Consider the following 22181-nt stretch of genomic DNA (forward strand, 5'->3'; position numbering starts at 1 on the left):
AGAATCGCTGATAAATAGAGAGCTATTCTGAAATACGTAGATATAACACTATATACAAGGTATACAAGATATAACACTATATTCAAGGACCAAGTGTCCTTGGTAACATTTGACAACTAGATTCATCAGTCCTGAAATAGGATAACAATATCTCCCACTGCAAGTTTAATTTTTCATAATTTTCTTATATTTTAACTATTTTCCTTTGCATATTTATCTCCATGATTTGGTACACATTGATATTTCATTGTGATATATGTTCATAAACAGCACCACTTAACAAATATATGTCTCTTCTTACCCTGTTTTATATCTTTTAACTTATCTTTTTGATATTAATAGTATGACTCATTCTTTCTTTTTATTTGCATGTACCTGGTATCTTTACTCTTTTATTTTCAAATTTGCAATATCATTTTGAGTTGTTTGTTACTTGTAAATAACTTATAACTGAGTTTTGTTTCTTAACCTAAGCAGATCATCTCTGTGTTTTAATAGAGGGATTCAGTCTGTTTCTGTTTAGTGTAACAACTGATATATTTAACATTATTCTTTCATGGTACTTTATATGAGTTATTTATTTCACTTTGTGGTTTTATCTTCATCAGCTGTTTTAAAAAGGATAGACATATAAGATACACACTAAGAAGAAGCTTGGAATCTATAGAGAGACATCTTAGAGCAGTTAGGTCAGATAAAATAATTCACCAACTTTTTTTTCTCTTTTTTCTTTTTTTTCTTTTAATTTTTTAAATTTAAATTTAAATTAGCTAACATACAGTGTAGTTTTGGTTTCAGGAGTAGAACCCAGTGATTCATCACTTCCATATAACACCCAGTGCTCATCTCAGCAGCGCCCTCCTTAATGCCCATCACCCATTTAGACAATCCCCTGACCCCCTCTCCTCCAGCAACCCTCAGTTTGTTCTCTGTATTGACAGCTGCAAGAATAAACACAAATACAAAAAAAAACCACATTTTTATTAAAAGTTTGTAAATTATTCACCAACAAAAATGTGGTTGTTTGTCTTTGTGTTCTCCCACTGTGCCCAGATCTCAAAACATCACCCCACCTGAGATGACAATATTGACCATCGTAATTTTGGCCAAGAATTGCTCTATATGGTGGATAGCCAATATTTCAGTTATTCCTCATAACAAACATATGGGATAGATACTATGATATCCCCGTTAACACGTAAGAAAACTGAAGCTTAACAAAGTGACTTGTCCATAGTCATATAATCTATATGTTTGATTAGGAATTAAATTTCTACTTCTAAAGTTGGAGACTAGAGGATAAACAAATGTGCCTTTCCCAGAGACTCAAACTGAAAGAATGTGTATTAAGTGCAAATAAGCTTTCTCACCACCTCCCATCCTCCTGGGTTGCATGGAAGAAGAATGGGGAGAACGCACAGTGGAATATGGGTGTCAAGGGCTACAGGGCCCTCGTAGCCCTGTACAACCTCCAGGCAGGTTTGCTATGTGCTGTTAGAGAAGGGTGGATGAAATCTTTTCCAAGAAAGAGAGAAAAAACACTACCATCCGTTGGTCTGAACAGGTACCACAGCGGCCATAAAGGCCGAGTAATTTTTATTCAGTATTCCATAATTGGCTTTCAACCCAATTTACAAAATTCCATCTTTTAACCACTGTTCAAGTCTTGGCTCTTCCCCAGCCTGTAATTTCCCATGTATCACACTCATTCCTTCTGTAGATCCACCAGGAGAGATAAAGCCCCTGGGATGCCTTTCCACATTAACAAACAGCAGTCTGGCTAGTTCATGGTATCACCTTTACTTTTGTACTAGACTATCAGCCGTTTTCAATTTGTTTAAGGTATATCGCCATGCTGTAATTTAAACAGTATTCCCAGAAGAGTTAAAAACTAAGGTTAGATCTGCAGAATTTATAATCACATACTGACGCTACATAGAGATGATCAAATCCTACCACTTTGTGTTACAAATGAAGTCGTAAGGCCCAAAGAAGAGAAGTTGGTGCAGACCCTGTTGATGTCCCACTGGAGGGGGTTGATTTTGCTTGGTAGTTAACAGTTTGCCTTTGGGACTTTAGAGAATTGTTCTTGGGCCCCAGAGCCTTTGCCTTTTACAAAGAGTCTGAAGACATTGATTGTTGGTTCTCTCACTTCCCAGCCCAGGACAGCCAAGAACTAGCTGGTATACAAAGTTCAGAGTTTGGGTTTTGGGTTTTTTGTGTTTTGTGGTTTTTTTTTACAAAATTATCTTCATAATAGGTCACTTGTACCCAAATAGGAGTCTAGGAGTTTGCTTCTGGGGTACCCACCTGGGGCAAGAGTAGATGTAACCCATGGTGACATCTCCACTCGGAGGCAAAACCATTACAGAGTGTATGTCTTCTGCCTCCTAGCTCAGTACATTTTTCATCAGTCTGCAGGGATTCCCTAAAATTCAGCTGCAAGAAGTAATGCTCAGGTTAGCCAGTCAGGGTATCGTATCTGCCCAGACCTTCTTACTTTGATCTCTTGCAGAGTTACTGCTACTGAAGTGAGTTGATGTTCTGCCATTGGCCTCTCTGAGGGACACAATAAAGAATGTTGTAACAGTATTGTCTTTATGGTAGCTAGGTGACCAAAAACAACATCCACCACATTATCCAGTGTCCCCTTTGTGAAAACCTACAGGAGAAATTTTTATTAGACCTCAGTACCAGGAAACTCTTTGCTTCTCCTAACAACTCAGTGGTCTATTTATTATATGGTCAGAAAGAATGTTGTAGCTCATACTTTCTCCTTTGATTTTGGCCATTAGGAAGTTCAGGGGCAAATTTGCAGTTCATATTCATGCTGTGCCTTATGGCATGTCTGTTAAACTGACTTTTTCTCTACCTTCATTTAGCATTCCACACTGTTTGTCTCTGCCTTAAAATATTCATTTTTCCATCTTTTGATATATAGTTTTTCATGTCTCCCCAAACCAAAGCAAAACAGCGTTAAAGAGACTAAGAGATGACAGTCCATTCTGTGACTACAGCACAAAATGCTTTTACTTCAGGAAAATTGTTCTGCAAATACTGGCTAAAAAGTGTTCCTTCCTCATATTATAGTCAATAAGCTTTCCACTGATTATTTTTAATGATTTATAGTAATGACTGTGTTTTTCCAAAAAGTATCTCCACAGAATTACTGTGTGTGATGCAACACAAATACAGAGACTTTCTGTGTTTAAATCATTGCAATATAATTTTCCCATTGCTTATTTTTAAAAATTGTTTCCTGCATCGTTAATACAGCAAATGTTTTCAACTTCTATTACATTTACTGCAATTTGTACTCATTAGGTAAAACTTCCTAGTAAATATTCCCAGCATTTCTGTAATATTGGCCATTACACGTAAAAAGGACTTTCGTCCTGAACCAGTACAGGATCAGTGCTTTCTTTAGAGAAGCATAGCTAATTGCTATTTGATTGCCAGGAGCCTCTTCTCAAAGATAAAAAAAATACCTCATGACAATTAGAGATTTTTCCTTGGCTAGCACTTCCCTCATACTAAGAGGTAGTCCAGATAATAATAGCACACACTTATTTGGCACTCTTTATATACAATGTACTATTCTAAACTCTACATATATTAACTCATCCAATTTTCACAAGGACCCTTTGAAGTAAGTTCTCTTGTTATCTCCATTGCACACATGAGGAAACCGAGGCCCAAAAAGATTAAGGATACTTTCCCTTTTTATATGGGAAGGGTAGGGGGAAGTGGCAAGAAGTAGAGTCACAGAGAGCTTAAATTATTTTTGGTTGTCGTACAAAAGAACCCTGGAATTGCCACCATGGAATGCATGGTTTCCAGATCATAAATTCAAATTCAGTACCCTTGGTTCTCTATTTATACCCTTATGGGGTTAGTAGTACCTTCACATGTCTTCAGTATGTTTCCCTAAGAGACCTCATAAGAACCAGAGTTGCTAAGTCCCATGGCCAAATGTCTGTTGAATAATTTAAATTTGTGAAGTGTTTATAGAAATCAGGAACAAAAGATGGTGGACAGTGATTGATGTCAATAAGCACTGCAGTGATAAGAAAAGATCAGTCAAACAGCATCATCAACAAAACACATTATCTATCTATCACCCTGTTTGGGGATAAGTACAAAGTATACAGTCATAGTTCCTCTTTTTTGGGAAGTTTACAAAATAAAAAATGCATGAACATCAGTATTACATATGAAAATTAAGCAAACAATGGACACAAAGAAGAAATAACCAATGTGTATTATGTTTCTGTTATGCCTGCACTTTGCTTCCAGTAGATGAAGGAGTCATTTCCTTACTACATGTTCAGACTAAGATCAGGTTGGTTACTGACATACTCTGTTAGCTCCAACACTTTGCTACATATCTCTAAAATGCCCTCACTCCAAAACAATGTTCAGCATGTTGCCTTTTCAAGTCTTACAAGTCACATGAGATCTTCAAGAATGGAAACCTCTAGTCTCCTAATTCTTCTGCACACCCTTTGAGGGTGACACCACTAGGGCCATATAAACTTCTCATCTGTGGCTCACAGTCTCCTTGTGAAATGTAAATCAGGAATTCTTTGGAAGAAAAAATGGGAAAAGGGAACGTTCTAGGCAATGGGCAAAGCAAAAGGGTAAAAGAGTTAAAAGCAGGATTAGGATAATGAAAGTATTGAACAGATTTGCCTAAAATTAGCTAAGAGAAAAGATGGGAGAATAGGAAACTACAAAAACTTGGGTGCATACTAACATGGTACCTTGAAACAGAGCATGAAGAATTAAAACATCTGATTTATAGCATAATGGCAAGTCAATGAGGGGCCCTAGTCACTAGGCCTAGGACTGTGCCCTACAAATAGAAGTCATGCAATAAATATTTCCCTTTATGAAAACAATGACGGTAATCATGATTTTAAAGAAAAGCAAGGAGGGGGGCCTGGGTGGCTTAGTTAGTTAAGCTTCCGACTTCGGCTCAGGTCACGATCTCATGGTTCGTGAATTCAAGCCCCGCATTGGGCTCTATGCTGACAGCTCAGAGCCTGGAGCCTGCTTCAGATTCTGTGCCTCCCTCTCTCTCTGCCCCTCCCCTGCTCACACTCTGTCTCTGTCTCTCAAGAAGTGAATAAACATTAAAAATACATATATTTAAAGAAAAGCAAGGATGATGCACTCTGGTGTCAAACAGAAAAGTAGTTTTGGCAGTGTGTTTGTTCCCTTTCATTGGGTTTGGAGTGCACTAAAGAAATAAACGTTTAGCAGAAACATTTAACACACACACACACACACACACACACACACACACACACAGAGGCCTTTAAATGTGCAAACAGGAGTGGTCAGAAATGAAGCTGGAGAGCTGTACAGTTGTGCCCATATCACAACTCGCTTGAACATCATATCTCTGAAGTCAGCCCCTCCTGCTCTCACATTCCAAATAACTCCCACCATACTCTCTGGTTCTCAGCATCTACCATGAAACCTAATTCTACTCTTTACATTCATGCATACATGAGTAGCACCCAACTTCCCCATCATACTGCTGTCATCTTCCAGCTCATCTGGATTTCACCAATGTAGAATGACTGATCATATCCCAGTGGATAAATCCCTAGAATTTTCAGAGGATGAAGGCAATATGAATACAGTTCAAAGGCTTTTTGCATACAGCACTGTTAAAAATGGAGGAAAAAGATCTGTCAGGGAAGGTAAGATCAAGGCATTGGGTCTTTACCTGGCTGCTTTTGCATACCATAAAACCTGGATTTTAAAATAATGAAAACAGAAAATAATAATAATCATAATTATGTGGTTTTGGAAATTTTTTATAAACTCAGCCTCTGTAGATACTTGAGGAAATAGTAATAAGGTAAATAGCCCGTTAAATATCAAAAAGAAGATCCCCCCTTGGGGTTGTAGATTACAAAAAACTGAGAGCTATTTGAATGTTAATTAGACCACTGACCCAAGAGCTTAATATATTAGAGAAGCTCACAGGAGTGCCAAGAATGGGACTAATTAAAGAGAAGAAAAATTCAAGCTAAGGAATAGCCATTGGCTTTTAACACATTCAGAGAATATAGAGAGCTGTGAACCATCAGAAGAAATAACTAGCAAATGATAGGATAATTGCAAACAGATGTATCTGAAACTACTGGTGGGATTTAGAATTGTGAATTTTATCAGATGGTAATTTATCCTGGGACAAATGTCAATCAATGAACTATCCCATTCCAAAACCAGGATTTATTTCTAGGGTTTGCCAAAATATCATAGGAGAAAAATTATTATTCAGACAGTAACCACTCTCTCAAATAAATGGAATATTCAGGGAATGAGTCATTCTGTTTAAGGGATACTAACTGGGAAACTGAAAATTATCCAGAGAACCCTTGCAATTCACATCTATATTTTTGGAAACGATTCCCTATGATTTTCCATAAAGGATGGTGAACCTAATGGAGTTTTCTTGCTGTTGGGAAACGTGATGGCTCACTGTTTCTCACTGCCCAGGACTCCAAACGGAAGGTGTAAAGAACTGGGCTGCCTGTGTCCTGGTCCCAAGTCACGCTCTGAGGGCCCCAGCATTGCCCAAGCCCAGGGGAGACCATTCACACTGAAAACTTGGCTCCAGTCACATTGTGAATGAGGTCCCCTGGAGAAACCAGACTCTCTGGCAGTGTTACTGTTATTGTTTTAAACAAAAGCCTGATGTTTGTTTGTGTGTTGTCATTTGCTTTTTTCTCCATGAGTAGAGAGGAGTAGAGAGCTGAGGAGAGACAAAAAGGGATGGGCGTGGTTAATCCGCTTGGTCTTCAGCAAGGGCTATTTTGTTCCCCTCAGGGGACATTTGGCAATGTCTGGAGATATTTTTGGATATCATAACCAGGGGGTTGCTACTGGCATCTAGTAGGTAGAGGCCAGGGATGCTGCTGAACATACTACAGTATCCAAGACAACCCCACACACAGAATTATCTAGCCCAAAATGTCAACAGTAATGAAATGGAGAAATCCTGGTCTACAGTTTTATTCATTTCTGGTTGTTTACTTTAATAGGCTATCAAGTGGTGTGTTTATTTCACATGTGAAGAGCCAATTAAAAGAAAGGGATAATCTTAGGAAATGCGGGAAGGTAAGAGTTGAAGGGTAAGAAAAGAACTGTTTTCCTCCAACATTTGAGTACCTGCTATATTGTGACAGTTGTGTGTGGTACATTGCTCGCTTTATCATTCATTATCACTAGTCCAAATAACCATGAGACAGATTTTCCTACACTTTCTTTATGAGCAGACTCTTCAACTAAATAATTAACTTCAGGAATTTGTAAGCAGCACTATAGGAAAAGTGAATTTAAGAGGCAAGGCTACAGGACATTATTTAGATCTCTGACAAAATAGTAAAAGAATCCACTCAATTAAAATCAAAAGGCACCTAAGACATGAACTATCACATGTAGCCTTCAGTCTGGTGGAATTGGCTCTTTTGCCATGTGGGAGAAAGTTCTTTTCATTGCTCAATCACAAGAACAGCCGGCTCCTCAATGCAGGAAGCCTCTAAGCCAGTTGCACACACATTCTGAGTCCTGTCTTGGATTTCTGACCTGTGGTCTAAGCTTGTGGTCTCAAGAAGACTGTTAGAGGAGAATGAAAAACACATTTGTTAATCTGCATGACATTACCCCTGACCACCCTGCAATGGGACAAATACTATCAGTGCCAGGCATCTGCAAACCCACAAACACCAGGATGCCACGATGTTTTTCTGGCTAACTAGGATGCTCTCAAGTTTTCAAATTTATGTCTGTAACGTGCCTACCAGCAATACTGGCTGTAGTGTTGTTCTGGGGATTTTTTAGGTTACTATCCTTTACGGGTTAGATCTACAAAGCAAACCTAGATATGTGCTGTGCTGGCTCCTATGTTCCTATTTCTCTAATCCTGAGGCCACCATAAGGGGCCAGGTTTTGCTGTTAGTGAGAGTCTAGATCCAACATTGCCACGATGGATGACCCAGAGAAGGGGAAAATACACAAAATCCAATTAGTAGTGTTTCTTCTATAAAACTGCTGGTTATTTTTCAAATGATTTTAAAGTATTCTACCTAACAGACCACAAGGAAGAAAGACTGAAAGAAAATACAATCTAGTCGTGTTCATATTCCGTATGCAATTTCTTATGATTAACTTTTAGCTTTTATCCTTGCCTTGTCTCTGAGAAGCCTTTTCTTATATTCCTGGTATTGCTTACCTTCAGCTTCTGGATTTCTTTGAGGTTTCTGGGCTTCAGAGCTTTCTATGAAAGTTCAACATTTTAAGACTTCATCAAAACTCATAATGCCTTGTTTCCTTACTTCTTTAGAGAGGACCTTATCTGTTCCTGTGTTCCAGGCTGTCCTTTCCTCCTTCCACAGCTCAGAATTTCCCTTCACAGTCAGGAAAGTAGAGTCCCTCTTCCTTCATACTTCTTATACAGCTCAGTCCATCACACAAGAGATCTGGAGGAAGATGGACCTACACACACATCAGCAGGGCTTCCTCACTGAAGCTGCTGGAGTCCGGAAGTTCTCTGGCCGCCATCTTTCCATGTGGCTCTTCACCCTGATGCATCATGTAGCTAGCCTACTTTACTTCAGCCTTTCTTCTTTTTCTAAAACTATAACCAATTTTGAGCAAAGCACGATACTTTTAAAACCTATATTAGAGTCCCATCAGTTTTTCAGCATGAACTTCATGTGAGAACTCTTTTAAGTTGGGAAATACAGATGCAATTTTGAAAATCTAAAGAAATAATCACCTGTACATCAACAAATACATTGCAAATACATGAATAATAATAATAATAATAATAATAATAATAATAATAAAACAACGCGGTTTCTTGGGGTTTCAAATGCAAAGTGTTTTTTTTTCTTTTCAACAACTGCTAAATGAAAATGTGCAAGGGAAATTAGGTAATTTAAGCAGTTACAAGTTTCTTTCAAATTGAATCCATGGGAAAAAAAAAAAACTAAATGAGTAGTGAATACGGTTAATTATACCTCTGAACAAAATAGGTGGCTGCCAACAGAAGTGTGATTTGAAGGATTCCAGAAATACACACTTACCTGAAAAACAAATCTCACCCCCTCTAATCTGCCAGAGTGTTTTTAATGTAGTATTTAGAGGTTTGGGGTTTTTTTTAAAGTAAATATTGTCATGTATAAGATACCTATTAAAATGTAAATCACCTTGGTAAATAAATGAGTTAGATGGTTTTGATCATTAATATATTAATGAGATGAGGGGAGCAGGTTGTAACTCAATGGGATGGCATTGAAGAAATGAGGCATTTGGGTAAGTGTGATTATGGGACCCCACTCCCACCCCAAAGGCCTAACTACAGCTTAAGAAAATAATGCTGGTACTGGGTAGTGTAGAGGAGAGAGTATAAAGGGCCTAGGTAAACAGGAAAAGACATGAAGGAAAAGGAATCAAGAAAGAGAAATAAGTAAAAACAAGGAGGTGAAAACACCTAATTCACAATTTTGCACAATCTGGAAAAGTATTATTCTACTCAGCTTTCTCTCCTCTGTCTGACATTGAACCTCTGAGAGTTTCTAAAAAAAAAAAAGAACACCTTTCCTCCAACTCCTCTTAATACTCTGCTTAAACCCAGCTTGGCACAGTGCCTTTCACTTAGTAAGCACTCAGTAAATATTTGATTGATTGATACTCACTCTCCTGTCAGACTTTCATGTTCTACAACTGACACCATATCTCAAGGGACTCTGAAAATGAAATAGAAAATGCTCTCGTTGAATATGAAAGATACAGATATATTCCCATGGTTAAAGCATGCAGCCACACAACTGGGTACGTATAGTGGGACAGAACACCACAATTGCCATTTATATAGTTTACTGAGATGAATGAGAAGCAAATGCAATCTTACCTTTCCTGGGAATAAATATCAGGAGAACTTCCTGACATACGTTATTGTGGTCAGAAAAAAGGTTTAATAATCCTATGTTACAGATGTAAGACACCAGCTAATAGAAAATTACAGTATTCAAATGCATTCTAAGTGAATACAGCCAATGAGCAACAAAACTTGGCCTCCTGAAATTATCCACCCAACTCATAGCTTAGCCTCAATGAACTGGACCAAGAGTCATTAAACTCTAGCTGCCCACATATGGAGGGCTCTGAAAGGATAATGCTGCAGCCCTTTAATATGCTGTAGCATTATGCTATTTGGGAAGTTCCAGACATTTTTCTCTAATGGTACAAATGAAACTGTAAACTGCTGTTGGTGAATAAAACCAGATTGCTCTGGGCACAGAGCCACACCAATCCAGGCCTAATGTGTCAACCAGAACTGAGCCTGGTAGGTAGCCTCTGCAGAGGAAGAAAGTTATATTAAAGAGATGAGAAGCCTACAGCTATTCTATGTGAGCAAATCAGTCTGGCTACTAAGTTGAAAAAGACTGTAAGGGATCCAGGGGAAAAGCATAGAGATCAGTCGGTGACAGCATTGCAGTAATCCAGGCAAGAAGGATATGATAATGGCTTAAACTAGGATGGTGGCAGTAGAAGTAGCGGTAAGACTGCTGGATAGTGTCTAAAGGTGGAACTGAGAGAATCTGGTAATGAACTGAAAGTGGGATAGAAAGGAAACAAGGATGACAACAGTTTTGACCATTTGGATGAATGGAGGTACAGTATTTTTAGTGCATGGAAGTGCAAAATTCAAGAAAAAAAGACAGCTGAACTTGGTATAGTTGAAATGCCTTTTAGACATCCAAGTGGAGATGTCAAGTAGACAAATGGATTTACAGCTCTGGATTTCATAGAGGTTTAAACTGGAGATAAAAATGTGGGAGTCAATAGAATATAGATGGTGTTTAAAACTATGAAACTAGATGAAATCACTTGGAGGTTAAGTGTTATAAAAGAGAAGATGTTCAAAGCCTGATCCTGGGATATTTCAGATGAAGATCTTGGCCATACTGATGGAGTTTGCTAGAGGATGGGTATGAGGAGATATTCTAGGACCACTGACCCATAAAGGACCAAATGACAGTTACAACATAAGACTATTTCCATAGTTAGAAAATCAGGTAGGTTAAAAGCTCATAAATTCTCTAAATAAGCATTTTATTGTTTGTAATGCCTACATGGGGAAAACTTAATAAGGAATCATAATTCTGTAAGTAATTATTAAACATTACTAATATAGCTAAATTTAGTCAATCCATAATCCTCACCTCTTCAAATATTTTTTTTTCATTCTATGTTTCTCTTAAGAAGAGAATTTGGAGACTGAATTGCCTTAATAATCCATTTCATTTTGTTTGGTATATACCTGGAGTCTCCATAGCCAAAAATCAGAGTTGATCTATTCATTATCTGGTTAATTTGAATTGTTCAAATTGAGAAAACTTTTAACTAGGACACCTGATTTTGCCTTCAAGCTTAATCATATTAATCAGATACTATTTTACTTATGTTTTTAAATTCCTGAAAATCATATATTCATTTTACATGATTTAGGAATTGGGATAATGAGAACATATTGTTTTGACCACATAGAAGAGTATTCATCTCTTCTTGATGGATGGATGGATGGATGAAAGAAGGAAAGATGAAGTAAAACTACATTGCATAAATTGTCTCTGATGATTAGCGTACATCAAGACCAATGAAACCGAGGTACTTTCTATGACCTTAATTTGAAAAAAACCTTTCTGGTGGCCACACCTACCTGTGGCTCATCTGCATCAATGTGCTTGCTAGTACACCTATAAAATTCATGACAGATAAATATTCAGAAACCATCTCTTTGATTATATCAACGACCTTGATTAAAAACCTCTTTGAGAATGACTTCAGCAAGATAGCAGAATAGGAAGCCCTGAACTCTCCTTTCCCTCATGAACATACCAATTCAACAGTAGTACACAGATCAATTCCCTCTGTGAGAAATACAGAAACTAGTTGAAAGGTTCCTGCATCCCAGGCAAATGTGAAACCATCCACATCAAAACTGGTAGGAAAATGTAAGACACCCTCTCTTTCCACACCCAGAACAATAATCAGGAGGAATATAAACAGGAGGAAACCCCCAGCTCCCAGCTTCTCCTTGAGAAGGCAAAGAGTTAGGTTGCATATCCGATATTTCAGATTTTGTAGATGATTCCCAAGGGACTGGATTTTATCTTGCCTGTCTTACAGCATTGATGGGACCTGGTAAATGCTAGATTCTTGCGGGCTACAGAAAACAAAGATGGTAGTTTGAACTAGGGAGCAGACACTTGCCACAGGAGGAGTCCTGTCTCAGCACAGAGCAAGCAGGTGGGAGGGAAAAAAAGTCTCTCAAGAGACAGAACCCAAGAGACGTAATCTAGATGTTTGGAGGCCACTAAGAACAAAGATGGCAGTTTGGACTAGCATGAAGATTTGAGAGGCCCACACAAGCTCTGGCCAGGTTGATTGGTGAAGGTCTTCTGTACATGGCCAATGTGTGAAGACTGGGAGAAATGGCAGACTTTCCTAATATGTACATACCAACACAGAATCAAGGAAAATGAAGTAACTGGGAAACACAATTCAAACAAAGGAATACAATAAAACTCCAGAAAATGATTCTAATGAAACATAGATATATGAAACATTTGACAGAAAATTCAAAATAATCATCATAAAAATTCTCAAGAGGCTCAGGAGAACAATTTATGAACAAAATGAAAATTTCAAGAAAGAGATTAAAAAACATTAAAAAGTACCAAACAGAAATCATGAAGGTGAAGAATAAAGTAACTAAACTGAAAAATTCAATAAAGAGGTTCAACAGCAGACTAGAGCACAGAAAAAAATACTCAACAAATTCAAAGACAGTTCATTTGAAATATCCAATCAGAGAGCAAAAAGAATGAATAAAACTTAAGGGGCTTCTGGTCCATCAAGAAGACCAATATGCATATTATGGAAGTCCAGGAGAAGAAGAGGAAGAAAAAGGATAAAATTATTCAAAGAAATAATCACTGAAAACCCCAAATTTGGGAAGGAAATGGACATCCAGATTTAGGAAGCCCAAATGATCCCAAATAAAATGAACCCAAAGGAAACCACACAGAGATACATTATAATCAAATTGTCAAAAGATACAGAAAGACAAAACGCAAATTTTGAAAGCAGCAAGAGAAAAGCAACTTGTTAAGCACAAGGGAAATCCTACAAGATTATTAGTGGGTGTTTCAGCAGAAACCTTGCATGCCAGAGGGAATGGGATGATATATTCAAAGTGCTGAAAGGAAAAAACTGCCAACTGAGAATACTGTACCAGGCAAAACTGTCCCTAAAAAAATGAAGAGGTGATAAAGATTTTCACCAACAAAAGCTAAAGAAGTTCATCACTACTAGACCTGTCTTACAAGAAATGCTAAAGGAAATTCTTTAACTTAACACTGTCCTTTCATTTCAAGTTGAAGAATTTCCTTTAGCATTTTTTATAAGGCAAGTCTAGTGGTGCAAATGTCTATTGACTGATGAATAGATAGAGATGAATGGAATATTACTCAGCCATCAAGAAGAATGAAATCTTGCTATTTGCTACAACATGGATGGAGCTAGAGGATATTATACTAAGTGAAATAAGTCAGAGAAAGACAAATACCATATGATTTCACTCATATGTGGAGTTTAAGAAACAAAACAGATGAGCATAGGGGGGAAAAAGAGAGGGAAACACAAAATAGAGGCAAACCATAAAATAGATTCTTAACTATAGAGAACAAACTGAGGGTTGCTGGAGGAGAGGTGGGTGGGGGATGGGCTACATGGGTGATGGCTATTAGGGATGGTACTTGTTGTGATGAGCCCTGGGTGTTAGTTTCTACTCCTGAAACTAATATTACACTGTATGTTAACTAACTAGAATTTTTTAAAAACTTGAAAAAAAAAAAAAAAAGAAAGAACACTAATGGGCAATATAGTAGCATTAGAAAGTATAAAATGTGTTGCCAAAAGTAAATATATAGACAGATATAGAATACTGTATTACTATAATGGTGGTGAGTAATTCTAGTGTATGAGTTAAAAGACAATTCTAGTATATAAGTTAAAAGAAAAAAATGTTAAAAATAACTGACTAAAAATATATTAATAGATATATAATATATACAGTATATGATATGTTTCATATATATGATATGAAACAGATATAAATTATAGCATCAATAACAAAGTATAAGAAGGATATTAGTAAAGTATAGAATTTTTGTTTACTATTGAATTTAAGTTGATATCAGCTTTAGATAGACTGTTATATTTTATGTAAGCCCTATGGTAACCACAAAGAAAATACCTATAGATGTTATACAAAAGAAAAAGAGGAATCAAAGCATATAAAATACAAAATATCAGCAAAACACGAAGAAAAGCATCAAGACAGGAAAAAAACAAAAAACTATAAGACAAAAAACAATGAACAAAAATGACAATAGTATATTCTTCCCTATCAGTAATTACTTTAAATGAAAATGGATTAAACTCCCAAAGTAAAAGATGTAGAGTGGCTGAACGAATTATAAAAATAAGGTACAACTATACTGTCTACAAGGTATTTATTTATTTCTAAACACATAAATAAAGACACACATAGGCTTAAAGTGAAGAGATAAGAAAAGGTATTCCACGCAAATAGTAACCAAAAGAGAACATTCTTATATTCTTATATCAGACACAATACACTAAGTCAAAACTTGTCACAACAGATAGAAAAAGGACATTATGTAATGGTAAAAGGGCCAGTTCATCAGTAAGATATAAAAATTATAAATATACATGCACCCAATATCAGAGCACCTAAAGATATAAGGCAAACATGACAGAACTGAAGGGAGAAATAAACAGCAATACAATAACAGTAGGAGACTTCAATACCCCACCTTTAATAGGGATAAAAGAACCAAACAGAAAATCACCACCACCACCACCAACAACAACAACAACAACAAACAGCAGACTTGAACAACACTGTAGACCAAATGGACCCTAACAAACATGCAGAACATTCCACCCAATAGTAGCAGAATTCAGATAGAGAGTGAGGGGTGGGTAAGGGTGGGGGAGAGAGAGAGAGAGATTGAACTTCCATATGATCCAGCAGTCCCACTTCTGGGTATTTATGCAAAAGAAATTAAATCATGATTTGAACAGATACTAGCACTCCAATGTTCATTGTGGCACTATTCACAATAGTCAAGGTGTGAAAATAACCAAATGTTCAATGGTAGATGAATGTATAAAGAAAATAAGCTTATACATACAATGGGATATTATTCAACCTTTAAAAAGAAGGAAATCCTGCAATATGTGACACAATGGATGAACCTGGAGGAAATTATATGCCGAATGAAATAAGTTGATCACAGCAGGACAAAACTGCACTTTTACACATATATGATGTATCTAAAAGAGTCAAACAGATGAAGAAAATAGAATAGTGGTTTCCAGGGGGTAGTAGGGAGGGAGAAGTGGGGAGGTACTGATCAATGGGCATAAATTTTCAGAAATGCAAGATGAGCAAGTTCTAGAGATCTGTACAACATTAGACCTATAGTTAATACAATATTATACACTTAAAATTTATTAAGAAAGTGAATCTCATGTTGTGTTCTTAGCACAATAAAATTTAAAAATTTTAAATTAAGAAAAATACATCGACTTCTTCCAACTGACTTGAAAAAAATGTCTAAATTCTCTCACCTAGTGTTCAAAGCCCTCTACAGCCTGTTGGCATTCTTCCTCACCTTACTTAGCTCCCACCATTTCCCTGGATGACTCCTCCCAGGAAGTCACTATCTACTCATCATTTCTGTCTCACTTTGAGCTTTCCTGTGTCTTTGTCTTTACTCATAGCATCTAGGTTCCACTGAAATGACCTTCCTACTCAACTCCATCTGTATGCATTTAGGCTCACTGAAGGCCAAATTTAGCCCTTTTTTACCCACAAAGTCTCTTCTGAACATCACAAGTAAAGTAAATCTCTTCTGAATGTTGGTAGCACAGTAACTATACTCTTTTCAAGGCACCTGTCACTTTCTACCTTGCTCTATACTTATTTCCTCTATTATACACTAATCTTCTTGAAAACAAAATGCACCTATAATTTATATTTGTACCATCTTAAGTAGTAAAAATAGTGCTTGAATGTAGTGGATGCTCAAAAAGACATTTGTTTAGTGAATGAAGCCATCTTGGAGAACTTAACATAAGGAATATATTGGACAAAACAATTGCTAATAGAAAATAATTTATGCTTGGCTTTGGCAAGCATAGATAGGTACATAAGCCAAATTTGTGAGCAATAATTTTCTTTCCCCAGAAACTTCTTTAACTTCTTCAACCATCTTCAGTCCAAAAAAGCCAGGTCATCTGTACAGCCTCTGTGTTTAGTAGTTATAATAGCCAAAAACTGCAGATAAACCATTTTAGATTCCACATTTGCTCTCCTATACATATAGCCCATATGTCTCAAACTAAGAAGCTCAAGTTCACAGCCTTACCTTTCTGTTGGAACCCACTTCCATCATTTTGTTCCTACTTAGTGTTGCTTCAACCACAGGAGGGGGTCCTCAGATTACTAAAATAATTAGCCAAGTAAACAGTCAATTCTGATGTAAGGAATAACTGACCATTGTGCTTTTCAACAATGTACACAACCATCACACAAAGCCTCAGTGTAAAATGTTAAAAGCCACTGGTTCCAGTCTTTTTCCTTCTTTACTCCTCCACCTTTTCCCGGCCCTGCCCTAGCACCTTTTCCTGCCAAGGAAGCTTGCAGAAGGATTTCCTTACTTCTATTGTATGTGTTATTTTCCATCTTCTCATTTGGAACAAAGGCACGCTATGGTCTTGTTTTAAATTTTGTGTTGGACCAAGGTGGCCATTGGTTGAAGTGGAACAAAGTGAAATCCAGTCTGGAAAATGATAATGCTGCTTTCCAACTTCTCATCACTGCATATTCTGCCCGCCTTGGCTCCAGAAAATTCTCCAGTTATTTCCTTTTGGCAGCACCATTTTAATGCACTTAATAAATCTGGACTTATGAGGGCGTAGAGTAGCCTTCCCAGCAGTTTTTTTTTTTAAACTGTTATGGACATTGCTGTTTCCCTTAGAGAGAGCTAAGTAAAACACCTCCTGCTCTTTGTCATTTCTGACTCTGCTGTCGGCTGCAGGTTTTGCTGCTCTTGGTGCTGTTGAAGGCAGGCAGAATAAGGGTTCTTCTACCCAACATGATTCAGTAGGGTCCAAGGGAGTCCTGAGGCTCAAAATTCTTTCCCATCTTGGAAGACAATCAGCTTCACCCTTTAAATGTATTGGGTGCTTAAAATTCCCCCATTATTTATTACCATAGATTATTTATCTCGACTGTCACTTTCTACATGAAGTCTCTCATGATTTCCTCTATTCAATTCAGCCTCCTACTCCAAATACAATAAGTCAACCCATTATCTTGTTTCCATGATTAAAACTCATCATGTTCTATTACATAATTAGTTTTTTTATGTTTCTGTCTCCCCTACTGGACAGTGGAAGTCTCAAAGGTTAGAACCACGTCTTATTAATCCTTGTTTTCTTAGCATCTGAACAGTAATTAATGTCCCATGAATGAATATGGAATTTTACCACACATCATTTCTTTGGATTCCTTTCCTACAAAGCTTCTTCTTAAATCCATATACTCTTGGGTAGAATATCATGATGTAATACTAATTAGGCAATTATTATTGGTAAACTATTAAAGCATTTCTCTTGAGAGGGACCAAGATCAGGATGAAAATACTGGAGGCTGGAGAGTCTGCCAAAAGATGATTTAAAAGGGAGAGAAAAGGGCCACAAAGTGAGGCATCAAAGATTATCTACTTGATGATTTTGGTTTTTAGGCCAAATCTATCTCTCAGCTCAAGGCTAATTTACTACAGAGAATTATGCTTTCAAAATTTTTGCCCATAGAAGATGAAGGAGTTGACTGTCACAATTAATCTAGAGATGCATTTGTATCTGCAATATAATAGGGTACATGAAACCTTGCCTAGAGCCAATATGCCTTTAGGCTGGAACTCAATAATGATGCGCCTATAAAAATGTTCCAGCTATTACCAAAAACCCTGGCAAGCTGAGGGTCTCTTTTCACAGCCAGCCCTCTGGGGTTCTCCAGTGACTCAGTGTGCCCCTGCTACGCCCCAGCTCATTAAGTTGCTGGGTTATATAGACAGACATTAATTACTCAGAATTAAGTGCCTGTGTCTAAATGCTTATTTTGGATAATTCCAAAGGTTATTCTAAAGAAGTACTATTAACTTCCTAGTAATTTGGACTTACATTCAAAAAGCTTTACTCAGGAAGGCCAGTCACCCCTTGACTGAAATGTTTGCTTTCCAATCTTCTTCCTGGATCTCTTCTCCATAGAATCCTTAACATCCAAAAGGATCATCTTCCCAGAGATTAATTTACACATATATATCAGGACCCCTGAAAAAAAATGTCTCAATAGATATCTGAATCACTCTCCGACTGGCTGTTGTGTTGCTGGTACAACTTTTGTGAGTAGCCATGTTAAGGTGCTTCCAACAGAGGGCTCACTTAAGAAGCAAGACAGAGGTAAACTGTGCATACTTCTCTCATCACCACCAGCTACTGCTCTTGGTGCCAGCAGGCTTCCTGAGATGAGACAGTTTTAGGTGTGTGAACATAATCTTTTTGAAAAAGAAAATTCACGTTTTAATTTTTCCCCAAAGATACAGTGATTTTTCATTAATATTTGCTTCAAATTAAAAGTTTCCTATTACATGGTGCCCCCTACTCCACGTCACATACTCCCTTTGCCAAGATATTAGCATTAAAATTAATATCTGAGAGTTAAACTGTAGAATTCACATATCACATATTCACATAAAGATCTGAAAAGTCATCTTGGTGAGATGATCACTTCCATGATGATGAGACTCTAAGCCTGATAGTGGCCATAACCACTACGTCATTACACTCAGAAAGCTCGTCTTGCTCCTTTACCTTACCTTTGATATGTTACATAACTTTTTGTACCTCAGTTTATTCCTCTTTAAAATAATAATAATATCTATATCATACAGTTGTTTGTGGGGTGTGTCAGTGAAAGGATACACTGAACGCAGTATCTGGCTCATGATAGGCACTCAGTAAATGTTAGGAATTATTAACCTCCACTGAAAGAATACGTATTCAAATTGAAGCACTGACATGTGCCTTGTACTATGGCTGAAAAAGGCATATAATCATGAAATTTCAGAATGCCAGATATAAAGAAAGGAGTCTAGTAGAAAGGGGAAATCTAGATAACTTACAAAGAATTAGAAATCAGAATAATCTCAGACTTCTCAACAATAACCCTTGAAGCTATAAAAGGATGCCTAATGCCTTAAAAATGTTGAGAGAAAGTGATTTAACTTGGAGTTCTGTGTAGGAACAATCTACCTATCTAGAATGGTGGGAGAATGATACATTACCATCAGTAGCCTTGGAGAGAAAATATAATGCCTCTGTAAAACAAAAACAGGATGCCATGAAAATGGGAACTAAGTGAACAGAAGGGAAATAGAAAGAACCCTTGAAAGGAATTTTTAAGAAAGTTAGTAGGATAACTAAAAATAACTACTGGAACATAAGGTCAAGAAAATCTTAGAAAAGAGGGGAATCATTAGTCAAAAGAAAAGGCAATAGTGAAAAGAAAATTAACAAATTCAGGAATAACAGTCAACTAATAGTAGCTCCAAAGAAACAGGAGACAGAAAAGGAGGGGGATAAAATTATCAAACAAAAATATGCAACTTATTTATTTATTTATTTATTTATTTATTTATTTATTTATTTATTTATAATTTACATCCAAGTTAGCTATCATGTAGTGCAATAATGATTTCAGGAGTAGGTTTCAGTGATTCATCCCTTATGTATAACACTCAGTGCTCATCCCCACAAGTGTCTTCCCTAATTCCCCTTACCCATTTAGCCCATCCCTCCTCCCACAACCCCTCTAGCAACCTACAGTTTGTTCTCTGTATTTAAGAGTCTCTTATGTTTTGTTCCCCTCCCTGTTTTTATATTATTTTTGCTTCCCTTCCCTTATGTTCATCTGTTTTGTATCTTAAATTCCACATATGAGTGAATTCATATATTTGTCTTTCTCTGACTGACTTATTTAGCTTAGTGTAATACCCTCTAGTTGCATCACATTGCTGCAAATGGCAAGATTTAATTCTTTTTGATTGCCAAGTATACTCCATTCTATATATATACCACAGCTTATTTATCCATTCATCCTTTGATGGGCATTTGGTCTCTTTCCATACTCTGGCTATTGTCGATAGTGCTGCTATAAACATTGAGGTTCATGTGCCCCTTCAAACCAGCACACCTGTGTCCCTTGGATAAATACCTAGTAATGCAATTGCAAGGTCGTAGGGTAGTTCTATTTTTAACTTTTTGAGGAACCTCCATAATGTTTTCCAGAGTGGCTGCACCAGTTTGCATTCCCCCCAGCAGTGCATAAAAAGATCCTCTTTCTCTGCATCCTCACCAACATCTATGTTGCTTGAGTTGTTAATTTCAGCCATTCTGAATGGTGTGAGGTGGTATCTTATTGTGGTTTTAATTTGTATTTCCCTGATGATGAGTGATGTTGAGCATTTTTTCATGTGTCTGTTAGCCATCTGGATGTCTTCTTTGGAAAAGTGTCTATTCATGTCTTTTGCCCATTTCCTCACTGGATTATTTGTTTTTTGGTGTTGAGTTTGATTAAGTTCTTTCTAGGTTTTGGATACTAATCCTTTATCTGATATGTCATTTGCAAATATCTTCTCCCATTCCGTTAGTTGCCTTTTAGTTTTGCTGATTGTTTCCTTCACTGTGCACAAGCTTTTAATCTTGATGAGGTCCCAATAGTTCATTTTTGCTTTTGTTTCCCTTACCTCCAGAAAAGACACATGTTGAATAAGAAGCTGCTGCAGCCGAGGTCAAAGAAGTTTTTGCCTGCCTTCTTCTCAAGGGTTTTGATGGCTTTCCTGTCTTACATTAAGGTCTTTCATCCATTTTGAGTTTATTTTTCTGTATCGTGTAAGAAAGTGATCCAAGTTCATTTTTCTGCATGTCACTGTCCAGTTTTCCCAACACCATTTGCTTAAGAGACTGTCTTTATTCCATTGGAAATTCTTTCCTGCTTTGTCAAAGAGAAGTTAGCCATACATTTGTGGGCCCATTTCTGGGTTCTATATTCTGTTCCACTGATGTGAATGTCTGTTTTTGTGCCAGTACCATACTGTCTCGATGATTACAGCTTTGTAGTATGGCTTGAAGTCTGGGACTGTGATGCCTCCAGTTTTGGTTTTCTTTTTCAGGATTGCTTTGGCTATTTGGGGTCTTTTCTGGTTCCATACAAATTTTAGGATTGTTTGTTCTAGCTCTGTGAAGAATGCTGGTGTTATTTTGATAGGGATTAGATTCAATATGTAGGTTGCTTTGGGTAGTATCAACATTATAACAATATTTGTTCTTCCAATATATGAGCATGGAATATTTTTCCATTTTTTTGTGTCTTCAATTTCTTTCATAAGCTTGCTATAATTTTCCATGTATACATTTTTCACTTCTTTGGTTAGGTTTATTCTTAGGTATTTTATGGTGTTTGGTGCAATTGTAAATGGGATCGATTCCTTGACTTCTCTTTCTGTTGTGTCATTATTGGTGTATAGAAATGCAACCGATTTCTGTGCGTTGATTTTATCCTGTGACTTTGCTGAATTCATGGATCAGTTCTAGCAATTTTTTGGTGGAATCTTTTGGGTTTTCTGCATAGAGTATCATGTTGTCTACAAAGACGTGAAAGTTTGACTTCCTCCTTGCCAATTTGGATGGCTTTTATTCCTTTGTGTTGTTTGACTGCTGAGGTTAGGACTTCCAACAGTGGCAAAAGTGGATATCCCTGTCATGTTCCTGACCTTAGAGGGAAAGCTCTCAGTTTTTCCCCATTGAGGATGATGTTAGCGGTGGGTCTTTCATATATGGCTTTTATGATCTTGAGATATGATCCTTCTATCTCTACTTTCTTGAGGGTTTTTATCAAGAAAGGATGCTGTATTTTGTCAAATGCTTTCTCTGCA

The 22181-nt window shown here is 37.1% G+C and overlaps 1 long non-coding RNA gene across 1 annotated transcript in view; it reads left to right on the forward strand.

Annotated features, from left to right (window-relative positions):
* LOC122227762 overlaps window positions 1–22181 on the forward strand; it is an 82611-nt gene that overhangs the window by 53901 nt on the left and 6529 nt on the right. The window contains exon 3 of the long non-coding RNA XR_006206215.1: window positions 7062–7137. This is a non-coding gene — a long non-coding RNA (uncharacterized LOC122227762). The remainder of the gene's footprint in view (window positions 1–7061; window positions 7138–22181) is intronic.

Source organism: Panthera leo, chromosome C1 (genome assembly GCF_018350215.1).
Source record: "Panthera leo isolate Ple1 chromosome C1, P.leo_Ple1_pat1.1, whole genome shotgun sequence".
In the NCBI taxonomy this organism is placed as follows: Eukaryota; Metazoa; Chordata; class Mammalia; order Carnivora; family Felidae; genus Panthera; species Panthera leo.